The sequence below is a fragment of the Arachis stenosperma genome, chromosome 5, assembly GCF_014773155.1.
Source record: "Arachis stenosperma cultivar V10309 chromosome 5, arast.V10309.gnm1.PFL2, whole genome shotgun sequence".
NCBI classification, from domain to species: domain Eukaryota; kingdom Viridiplantae; phylum Streptophyta; class Magnoliopsida; order Fabales; family Fabaceae; genus Arachis; species Arachis stenosperma.
In genome coordinates this window covers 40236015-40246022 of record NC_080381.1, presented here as the reverse complement: position 1 = coordinate 40246022, position 10008 = coordinate 40236015, and the positions used below count along the sequence as shown (strand labels likewise).

The following is a 10008-nucleotide window of genomic DNA, read 5'->3' as shown; positions in this document are numbered from 1 at the left end:
TGCATTAATTTATCTATGGTTGATTCAATCAAAGGAAACATGAAAATCTACCTAAATTGGCTTGCTTAGGCCTCAAGAAAGTGCATAATTCAAGTGAAAACAAAAGAAAAAGACTAGTGAAACTAGGCTAAGATGACTTGTCATCACAACACCAAACTTAAAGCTTGCTTGTCCCCAAGCAAGAAATGAACTATGCTCAAAGGTTCTTTCAATTAAGATGGGTTGAGGAACAATTGTAAAGTACAATGAGAGAAGTGATTAAGTAACAGTGGGGTAAACTCTAAATTATATGCTCAAGCAAGGGTTTCAGTGCTCATTAGTCCTTACATATTGGGAGTCGTAGGTCTTTAGGATTTTCATCCAAATGGTATCATGGAGATCTCTTTATATGTAATCACCTTGAAGCAGCTTATAGTTTCTGTGCTTTGACCTCGACTCTAAGTGTCATGTCTCAAGGCGGCTCTTTAGATAAGTTTTCAATCAATACTCCTAAACCAGTTGGTTTTAAGGTATTAGGTGTTAAAGCACCCCTCGGATTTACTTGCTCAAGCCTCTCTCCTTGACACACTTCAACCACAAGCATTTACTAGGATAGCAACTCTTTGAGTTTTTGTTTCTTTCTTTCTTTTTCTGCCTAGTAATTGATGCTCAGAGCCTTGGGCCATGTTCTTTTGTTTTTGTATTTTCTTTTCTTTTCTTTTTGTTTTGTTTGCTGCTTCTCAGATCAATTGATTTTTGAGAATCTCCACAATACTTCTTTGAACTTCATATCCTGCCTATGAGCTCCCATGCAAGTTTTCACAAGCATGCAATCTCAATACATGATCATACAACTAGAACCACCACTTCTCCTAATCTTTTGCTTTCCTCAAAATTGTTTAATTCCCCAATCCTTCTTTTTAAAGAACTTTCATGTGATGCATTCTTGAAATTGAGTGCAAACAAGTTTTGAAGATAAGAATGTTGTGACTGATAAGCCTTCTTGCTTATTGAATTATAAAGGAGGATTATGCTATGCAGGCAGGCAGGAATATAAAAAGAAAAACTATATGATGCAAACAAACAGGGCAAATAAGGATACAATCCAACTTTTAATCACAGCAACATTTGATGCAAAATATCACTTAACAATACAACCTGTTGGAGTTCACTTGCTTTCCTTATCATCATCATCAATGCTGACTTTCATGTTCATCTTTCACCTCTTTGGTTGATGATGCTAAAAATCTCCAAAAGTTTGTATGATATTCTGCAGTGATATTGGAAGTTGCTTGTTCCCCAAGCACTTAGAAACAGTGGTTAGTCTGCATGATTTTTTTTTTGTGGGCTTTTTGAACTTACTTTGGTGTGGGAACACCAAACTTAGCACCTTGCCAAAGGTTTTCATTAACCATGTGTGAAATTCTTTTTTTTCTTTCTTTTTTTTTAAAAGCAATAAAACTGAAAATAGCAGAATAGTTAATTAGTTTGTCTAAATGCTTGAAGCTAGCATTATGCAGAAGGTGAGAATATATTGTATGATGGAATTTTGGTGGAACACCAAACTTAGAATCCTTCATTCTCCCTTAGATTGTTTTGGTGTGCAACACCAAACTTAGCTTCTTGCAATATAGATAAAACTAATTAACCTTTTTATTGAAACAGATATAAAAAGAAAGTTACCTCCGGTTGGGTTGCCTCCCAACAAGCGCTCTTTTATTGTCACTAGCTTGACATCTTGCTCTTTGATTATGGAGGTTGAAAATCATAATGCCTCAGTTTTTCTCCTCTTGCTGTAGGATTCCTTTCCTCCATGATCTGCACAATCACAAACAATCCAAATGAAAATTGGATATTCTCATGCCAGAATGTAGTCAGAGGATTAGTTGACACAATGTGTCAAACAGTTAATAGGCTTTGAGAGAAAATTAGAAGAAAATTGCTCTTGTTGTACAGAACAACAAGAAACGGACACAGAACCAGAAAAGCAATGTACTCTACTGAGAGAGCAAAGTTAGTGTTAGTTTAGACAAAAATTCAAACAGTTAGTGGGTTAGTCAAAAATAAAGAAAAAGTGCTTGATCTAAACTTCCACCTCACTTAATCATTGTCAATCTAATCAATCCCCGGCAACGGCGCCAAAAACTTGATGGGAAATTGTTTTGGGTTTGAGAAATGAATCTCTCCTAAAACAACACCAATCTAACCGGCAAGTGCACCGGGTCGCATCAAGTAATAAAACTCACGGGAGTGAGGTCGATCCCACAGGGATTGAAGGATTGAGCAATTTTAGTTTAGTGGTTGAATTAGTCAAGCGAATCAAGATTTGGTTGATTGAGTTGCAGAATTTAAATTTGCATTAAAAGTAAAGTGAACAAGAATTAAAGTGCTGAATCTTAAAGAACAAGAAATTGAATGGCAGAAACTTAGATTGCAAGGAATGTAAATTGCAAGAATCTCAAATGACAAGAAATGTAAATGGCTTGAAATGTAAAGGGGATTGGGATTTAGAATTGCAGGAATTAAACCAAGAAAAGTTAAATTGCATCAAACAGAGAGTAAATGGGAATTGGGGTTGAATCAGATTCAAACAGAAAAGTAAATGAGCAGGTAAAGCAAGAGCAGAAAATTGAAGATGGGACAATTGGATCTCAGGACCCAGAGACTAGAAAACCAAGTCTAGATCTCAATGCCTTCCTAGATCCAACAAGAACAATAGAAACGGAATTGTAGATTGCAGGGAAATTAAATGAGAAAGCAAGTAGCAGAAATGAAATTTAATTTGCAGTGAAAGTAAACAAGATCCAAGGTGAGATTGAAATAGAATTCCTTCAATTCTCCAACCCAAGATCCAAGACAGGAATAATTGAAAATGAAAGCAATTAAACTAAGAAAATAAAGATCATTCAAGCTCCCAAAACAGAAAAGAAAACTCTCTAAAAACTAAAAAGGGAAGCTCCCCGAATGAATTGAATTCTAGCCTATTTATACACTTTCTTCAATTGATCTTCAAGCCTTGAGTTGGGCCTTTGCTCTTGGTGGAATTGGGTTGAAAGAGGCCTTGGTTGATTGCTCTTGAAGTTTGGAGAGAAACCCAAGTGAATCAATTGAACCGGATTTGAGTTTCTGCAAAGTTGGGTTTTAAAGTTAGCCTCAAAGTTAGGGGGCTAACTTTGAGGCCAACTTTTTCTAGCAGCAAACCCAATCTGCTGCACTTCACGTTGGTGCCAACGTTAGGGGCTAACTTTGACCCTAACGTTGGCCTTGCTTTATGTTGGAGTGGCGCCAACGTTAGCCTCCAAGTTAGGGGGCTAACGTTGGCGCAAACGTTGCACACCCTGGAGAACAATTCAAATGCCAACGTTAGCCTCCAAGTTAGGGGGCTAACGTTGGCGCAAACGTTGGCACACCCTGGGGAGAATTCATATGCCAACGTTAGCCTCCAAGTTAGGGGGCTAACGTTGGCGCAAACTTGGTGCACCCTGGGAGGAATTTTTAGCTTCCAACGTTAGCCTCCAAGTTAGGGGGCTAACGTTGAGGCTAACTTCAAGTCCAAAAGTTTGTGCCAACGTTTGAGGGCTAACTTCAACTCCAACTTCATTTATTCCTGGTTCAATTTCACTTGATTCATTGTCTTCTCTTAGCTTCTAGCCATTCCTTCTCACTTCAATCCTTGTCCAAGCTTTCTTCACCTATCATAAATCAACCAAACACATCAAAGCTATGCTTGAAATCATGAGATGATCATTCTATCCCAATATGCACCAATTATGGCATCAAACCTCATGAAATTGCATTAATTTATCTATGGTTGATTCAATCAAAGGAAACATGAAAATCTACCTAAATTGGCTTGCTTAGGCCTCAAGAAAGTGCATAATTCAAGTGAAAACAAAAGAAAAAGACTAGTGACACTAGGCTAAGATGACTTGTCATCAATCTCTAGAAAAAGGTTCCAAAGATCCGAAGATGATTAATACAATAGTAAAAGGTCCTACTTATAGAAAACTAGTAGCCTAAGGTGTACAGAAATGAGTAAATGACATAAAAATCCACTTTCGGGCCCACTTGGTGTGTGCTTGGGCTGAACAATGAAGCATTTTCGTGTAGAGACTCTCCTTGGAGTTAAACGCCAGCTTTAGTGCCAGTTTGGGCGTTTAACTCCCAATTAGGTGCCAGTTCCGGCGTTTAACGCTGGAATTTCTTGAGGTGACTTTGAACGCCGGTTTGGGCCATCAAATCTTGGGCAAAGTATGGACTATTATATATTGCTGGAAAGCCCAGGATGTCTACTTTCGAACGCCGTTGAGAGCGCGCCAATTGGGCCTCTGTAGCTCCAGAAAATCCACTTTGAGTGCAGGGAGGTCAGAATCCAACAGCATCTGCAGTCCTTTTGAGTCTCTGGATCAGATTTTTGCTCAGATCCCTCAATTTCAGCCAGAAAATACCTGAAATCACAGAAAAACACACAAACTCATAGTAAAGTCCAGAAAAGTGAATTTTAACTAAAAACTAATAAAAATATACTAAAACTAACTAGATCATACTAAAAACATACTAAAAACAATGCCAAAAAGCATACAAATTATCCGCTCATCACAACACCAAACTTAAATTGTTGCTTGTCCCCAAGCAACTGAAAATCAAATAAGATAAAAAGAAGAGAATATGCAATGAACTCCAAAAACATCTATGAAGATCAGTATTAATTAGATGAGCGGGGCTTTTAGCTTTTTGTCTCTGAATAGTTTTGGCATCTCACTCTATCCCTTGTAATTCAGAATGATTGGCTTCTTTAGGAACTTAGAATCCAGATAGTGTTAATGATTCACCTAGTAAAGTATGATGATTCTTGAACATAGCTATTTATTGAGTCTTGGCTGTGGCCCAAAGCACTCTGCCTTCCAGTATTACCACCGGATACATACATGCCACAGACACATAATTGGGTGAACCTTTTCAGATTGTGACTCAGCTTTGCTAAAGTCCCCAATTAGAGGTGTCCAGGGTTCTTAAGCACACTCTTATTTGCCTTGGATCACAACTCTTATTCTTTTCTTTTTCTTTCTCTTTTTTTTTTCGGTTTTTTTTTTTTTTGCTTGCTTTCTTTCTTGCTTCAAGAATCATTTTTATGATTTTTCAGATCCTCAGTAACATGTCTCCTTTTTCATCATTCTTTCAAGAGCCAACATTCATGAACCACAAATTCAAAAGACATATGCACTGTTCAAGCATACATTCAGAGAACAAAAGTGTTGCCACCACATCAAATTAATTAAACTATTATAAAATTCAGAATTCATGCAATTCTTTCCTTTTCAATTAAGCACGTTTTTATTCAAGAAAGGTGATGGATTCATAGGACATTCATAACTTTAAGGCATAGACACTAAGACACTAATGATCACAAGACACAAACATGGATAAACATAAGCATAAAATTCGAAAAACAGAAGAATAAAGAACAAGGAAATCAAAGAACGGGTCCACCTTAGTGATGGCGGCTCTTCCTTCCTCTTGAAGGTCCTATGGAGTGCTTGAGCTCCTCAATGTCTCTTCCTTGTCTTTGTTGCTCCTCTCTCATGATTCTTTGATCTTCTCTAATTTCATGGAGGAGAATGGAGTGTTCTTGGTGCTCCACCCTTAGTTGTCCCATGTTGGAACTCAACTCTCCTAGGGAGGTGTTTAGTTGCTCCCAATAATTTTGTGGAGGAAAGTGCATTCCTTGAGGTATCTCAGGGATTTCTTGATGAGAGGGGTCTCTTGTGTACTCCATCCTTTTCTTGGTGATGGGCTTATCCTCATCAATGGGGGTATCTCCCTCTATGTCAACTCCAACTGAATAACAGAGGTGACAAATGAGATGAGGAAAGGCTAACCTTGCTAAGGTAGAGGACTTATCCGCCACCTTGTAGAGTTCTTGGGCTATGACCTCATGAACTTCCACTTCTTCTCCACTCATGATGCTATGGATCATGATAGCCCGGTCTATGGTAACTTCAGACCGGTTGCTAGTGGGAATGATTGAGCGTTGTATGAACTCTAACCATCCTCTAGCCATGGGCTTGAGGTCATGCCTTCTCAATTGAACCGGCTTGCCTCTTGAATCTCTCTTCCATTGTGCGCCCTCTTCACATATAACTGTGAGGACTTGGTCCAACCTTTGATCAAAGTTGACCCTTCTTGTGTAAGGATGTTCATCTCCTTGCATCATAGGCAAGTTGAACGCCAACCTTACACTTTCCGGACTAAAATCCAAGTATTTCCCCCGAACCATAGTAAGATAATTCTTTGGATCCGGGTTCATACTTTGATCATGGTTCTTTGTGATCCATGCATTGGCATAGAACTCTTGAACCATCAAGATTCCGACTTGTTGAATGGGGTTGGTAAGTACTTCCCAACCTCTTCTTCGGATCTCATGGCGGATCTCCGGATATTCACCCTTTTTGAGTGAAAAGGGGACCTCGGGGATCACCTTCTTCAAGGCCACAACTTCATAGAAGTGGTCTTGATGCACCCTTGAGATGAATCTATCCATCTCCCATGACTCGGAGGTGGAAGCTTTGCCTTCCCTTTCCTCTTTCTAGAGGTTTCTCCGGCTTTGGATGCCATAAATGGTTATGGAAAACGAAAAAGCAACGCTTTTACCACACCAACTTAAAATGTTTGCTCGTCCTCGAGCAAAAGAAGAAAGAAGAGAGTAGAAGAAGAAGAAATGAGGAAGAGGGAGAAGGTGGTGTGTTCGGCCATTATGGGTGGGTTTGGGAGGGAAAGTGGTTTGAATTTGAAGGGTGAGGTTGGTGGGGATTTATGAAGGATGGATGTGAGTGGTGAAGAGAAAGATGGGATTTGATAGGTGAAGGGTTTTTGGGGAAGAGGTATTGAGGTGATTGGTGAATGGGGAAGAAGAGAGAGTGGTGGTGGGGTCCTGTGGGGTCCACAGATCCTGTGGTGTCAAGGAAAAGTCATCCCTGCACCAAATGGCATCAAAATTCACGTTTTGAGCCATTTCTGGCGTTAAACGCCGGGCTGGTGCCCATTCCTGGCGTTTAACGCCAGGTTGTTGCCCTTTACTGGCGTTTAACGCCAGTCTGGTACCCCTTTCTGGCGTTAAACGCCCAGAATGGTGCCAGACTGGGCGTTAAACGCCCAACAGCTAGCATTACTGGCGTTTGAACGCCAGCTTCTTCTCCTCCAGGGTGTGCTGTTTTTCTTCCTGTTTTTCATTCTGTTTTTGCTTTTTTCATTGTTTTTGTGACTTCTTATGATCATCAACCTACAAAAAGATAAAATAACAAAAGAAAATAGTTAACTATAAACATTGGGTTGCCTCCCAACAAGCGCTTCTTTAATGTCATTAGCTTGACAGAGGACTCTCATGGAGCCTCACAGATGCTCAGAGCCGTGTTGGAACCTCCCAACACCAAACTTAGAGTTTGAATGTGGGGGTTCAACACTAAACTTAGAGTTTGGTTGTGGCCTCCCAACACCAAACTTAGAGTTTGACTGTGGGGGCTCTGCTTGGCTCTGTTTTGAGAGAAGCTCTTCATGCTTCCTCTCCATGATGATAGAGGGATGTCCTTGGGCCTTAAACACCAAGGATTCTTCATTCACTTGAATGATCAACTCTCCTCTATCAACATCAATCACAGCCTTTGCTGTGGCTAGAAAGGGTCTGCCAAGGATGATGGATTCATCCATGCATTTCCCAGTCTCTAGGACCATGAAATCAGTAGGGATGTAATGGTCTTCAATCTTCACCAAAACATTCTCTACAAGTCCATGAGCTTGTTTTCTTGAATTGTCTGCCATCTCTAATGAGATTCTTGCAGCTTGCACCTCAAAGATCCCTAATTTCTCCATTACAGAGAGGGGCATGAGGTTTACACTTGACCCTAAGTCACACAAGGCCTTCTTGAAGGTCATGGTGCCTATGGTACAAGGTATAGAAAACTTCCCAGGATCCTGCCGCTTTTGAGGCAGTTTCTGCCTAGACAAGTTATCCAATTCTTTGGTGAGCAAAGGGGGTTCATCCTCCCAAGTCTCATTTCCAAATAACTTGTCATTTAGCTTCATGATTGCTCCAAGGTATTTAGCAACTTGCTCTTCAGTGATATGCTCATCCTCTTCAGAGGAAGAATACTCATCAGAGCTCATGAATGGCAGAAGTAAGTCCAATGGAATCTCTATGGTCTCTTCTTGAGCCTCAGATTCCCATGGTTCCTCATTGGGGAACTCATTAGAGGCCAGTGGACGTCCAGTGAGGTCTTTCTCAGTGGCATCCTCTGCCTCTTCTTCCTTCCAGAATTCGGCCATGTTGATGGCCTTACACTCTCCTTTTGGATTTTCTTCTGTATTACTTGGGAGAGTACTAGGAGGGAGTTCAGTAACTTTCTTACTCAGCTGACCCACTTGTCCTTCCAAGTTCCTAATGGAGGACCTTGTTTCAGTCATGAAACTTTGAGTGGTCTTTATTAGATCAGAGACCATTGTTGCTAAGTCAGAAGTACTCTGCTTAGAACTCTCTATCTGTTGCTGAGAAGATGATGGAAAAGGCTTGCCATTGCTAAACCTGTTTCTTCCACCATTGTTGTTGTTGAAACCTTGTTGAGGTCTCTCTTGATTCTTCCATGAGAAATTTGGGTGATTTCTCCATGAAGAATTATAGGTGTTTCCATAGGGTTCTCCTAGGTAATTCACCTCTTCTATTGAAGGGTTCTCAGGATCATAAGCTTCTTCCTCAGATGAAGCTTCCTTAGTACTGCTTGGTGCATTTTGCATTCCAGACAGACTTTGAGAAATCAAATTGACTTGTCGAGTCAATATCTTGTTCTGAGCCAGTATGGCATTCAGAGTGTCAATCTCAAGAACTCCTTTCTTCTGACTAGTCCCATTGTTCACAGGATTCCTTTCAGAAGTGTACATGAATTGGTTATTTGCAACCATTTCAATCAGCTCTTGAGCTTCTGCAGGCGTCTTCTTCAGATGAAGAGATCCTCCAGCAGAGCTATCCAAGGACATCTTGGATAGTTCAGAGAGACCATCATAGAAAATACCTATGATGCTCCATTCAGAAAGCATGTCTGAGGGACATTTTCTGATTAATTGTTTGTATCTTTCCCAAGCTTCATAGAGGGATTCTCCATCCTTCTGTCTGAAGGTTTGGACTTCCACTCTAAGCTTACTCCATCTTTGTGGTGGAAAGAACTTTGCCAAGAAGGCATTGACTAGCTTTTCCCAAGAGTCCAGGCTTTCTTTAGGTTGAGAATCCAACCATATTCTAGCTCTGTCTCTTACAGCAAAAGGGAATAGCATCAGTCTGTAGACCTCAGGGTTAACCCCATTAGTCTTGACTGTGTCACAGATTTGCAAGAATTCAGCTAAGAACTGATGAGGATCTTCCATTGGAAGTCCATGGAACTTGCAATTCTGTTGCATTAGAGAAACTAATTGAGGCTTAAGCTCAAAGTTGTTTGCTCCAATGGCAGGGATAGAGATGCTTCTCCCATAGAAATCAGGAGTAGGTGCAGTAAAGTCACCCAGCACCTTCCTTGCATAGTTGGCATTGTTGTTGTTTTCGGCTGCCATGTCTTCTTCTTCTTTGAAGAATTCGGTCAGGTCCTCTAAAGAGAGTTGTGCCTTGGCTTCTCTTAGCTTTCTCTTCAAGGTTCTCTCGGGTTCAGGGTCAGCTTCAACAAGAATGCCTTTGTCTCTGCTCCTGCTCATATGAAAGAGAAGAGAACAAGAAAATGTGGAATCCTCTATGTCACAGTATAGAGATTCCTTGAGGTGTCAGAGGAAAAGAGAAATAGAAAGAAGAAGGAGAAGAAGAATTCGAACTTTAATTAGATAAGGTTCGAATTGTGCATTAAGAAGGAGTAGTACTCCATAAATAGAAGGATGTGGGAAGGAGGGAAGAGAATTTTCGAAAATTCAATTAAAAAGATTTTAAAAACATTTTGAAAAATTGATTGATAATTTTCGAAAATTGAAAGTGGAAAAGAAATCAAGTGTTTTTTGAAAAAA

General features: G+C 40.1%; 1 non-coding gene across 1 annotated transcript; it reads left to right on the top strand.

Moving 5' to 3' along the window:
* The first annotated feature begins 9057 nt into the window (after positions 1 to 9057).
* LOC130983628 (small nucleolar RNA R71) lies at positions 9058 to 9165 on the top strand. Its single transcript, XR_009087610.1, has one exon. It is a non-coding gene; the product is annotated as a small nucleolar RNA R71 (small nucleolar RNA).
* The last annotated feature ends 843 nt before the right edge of the window (positions 9166 to 10008 follow it).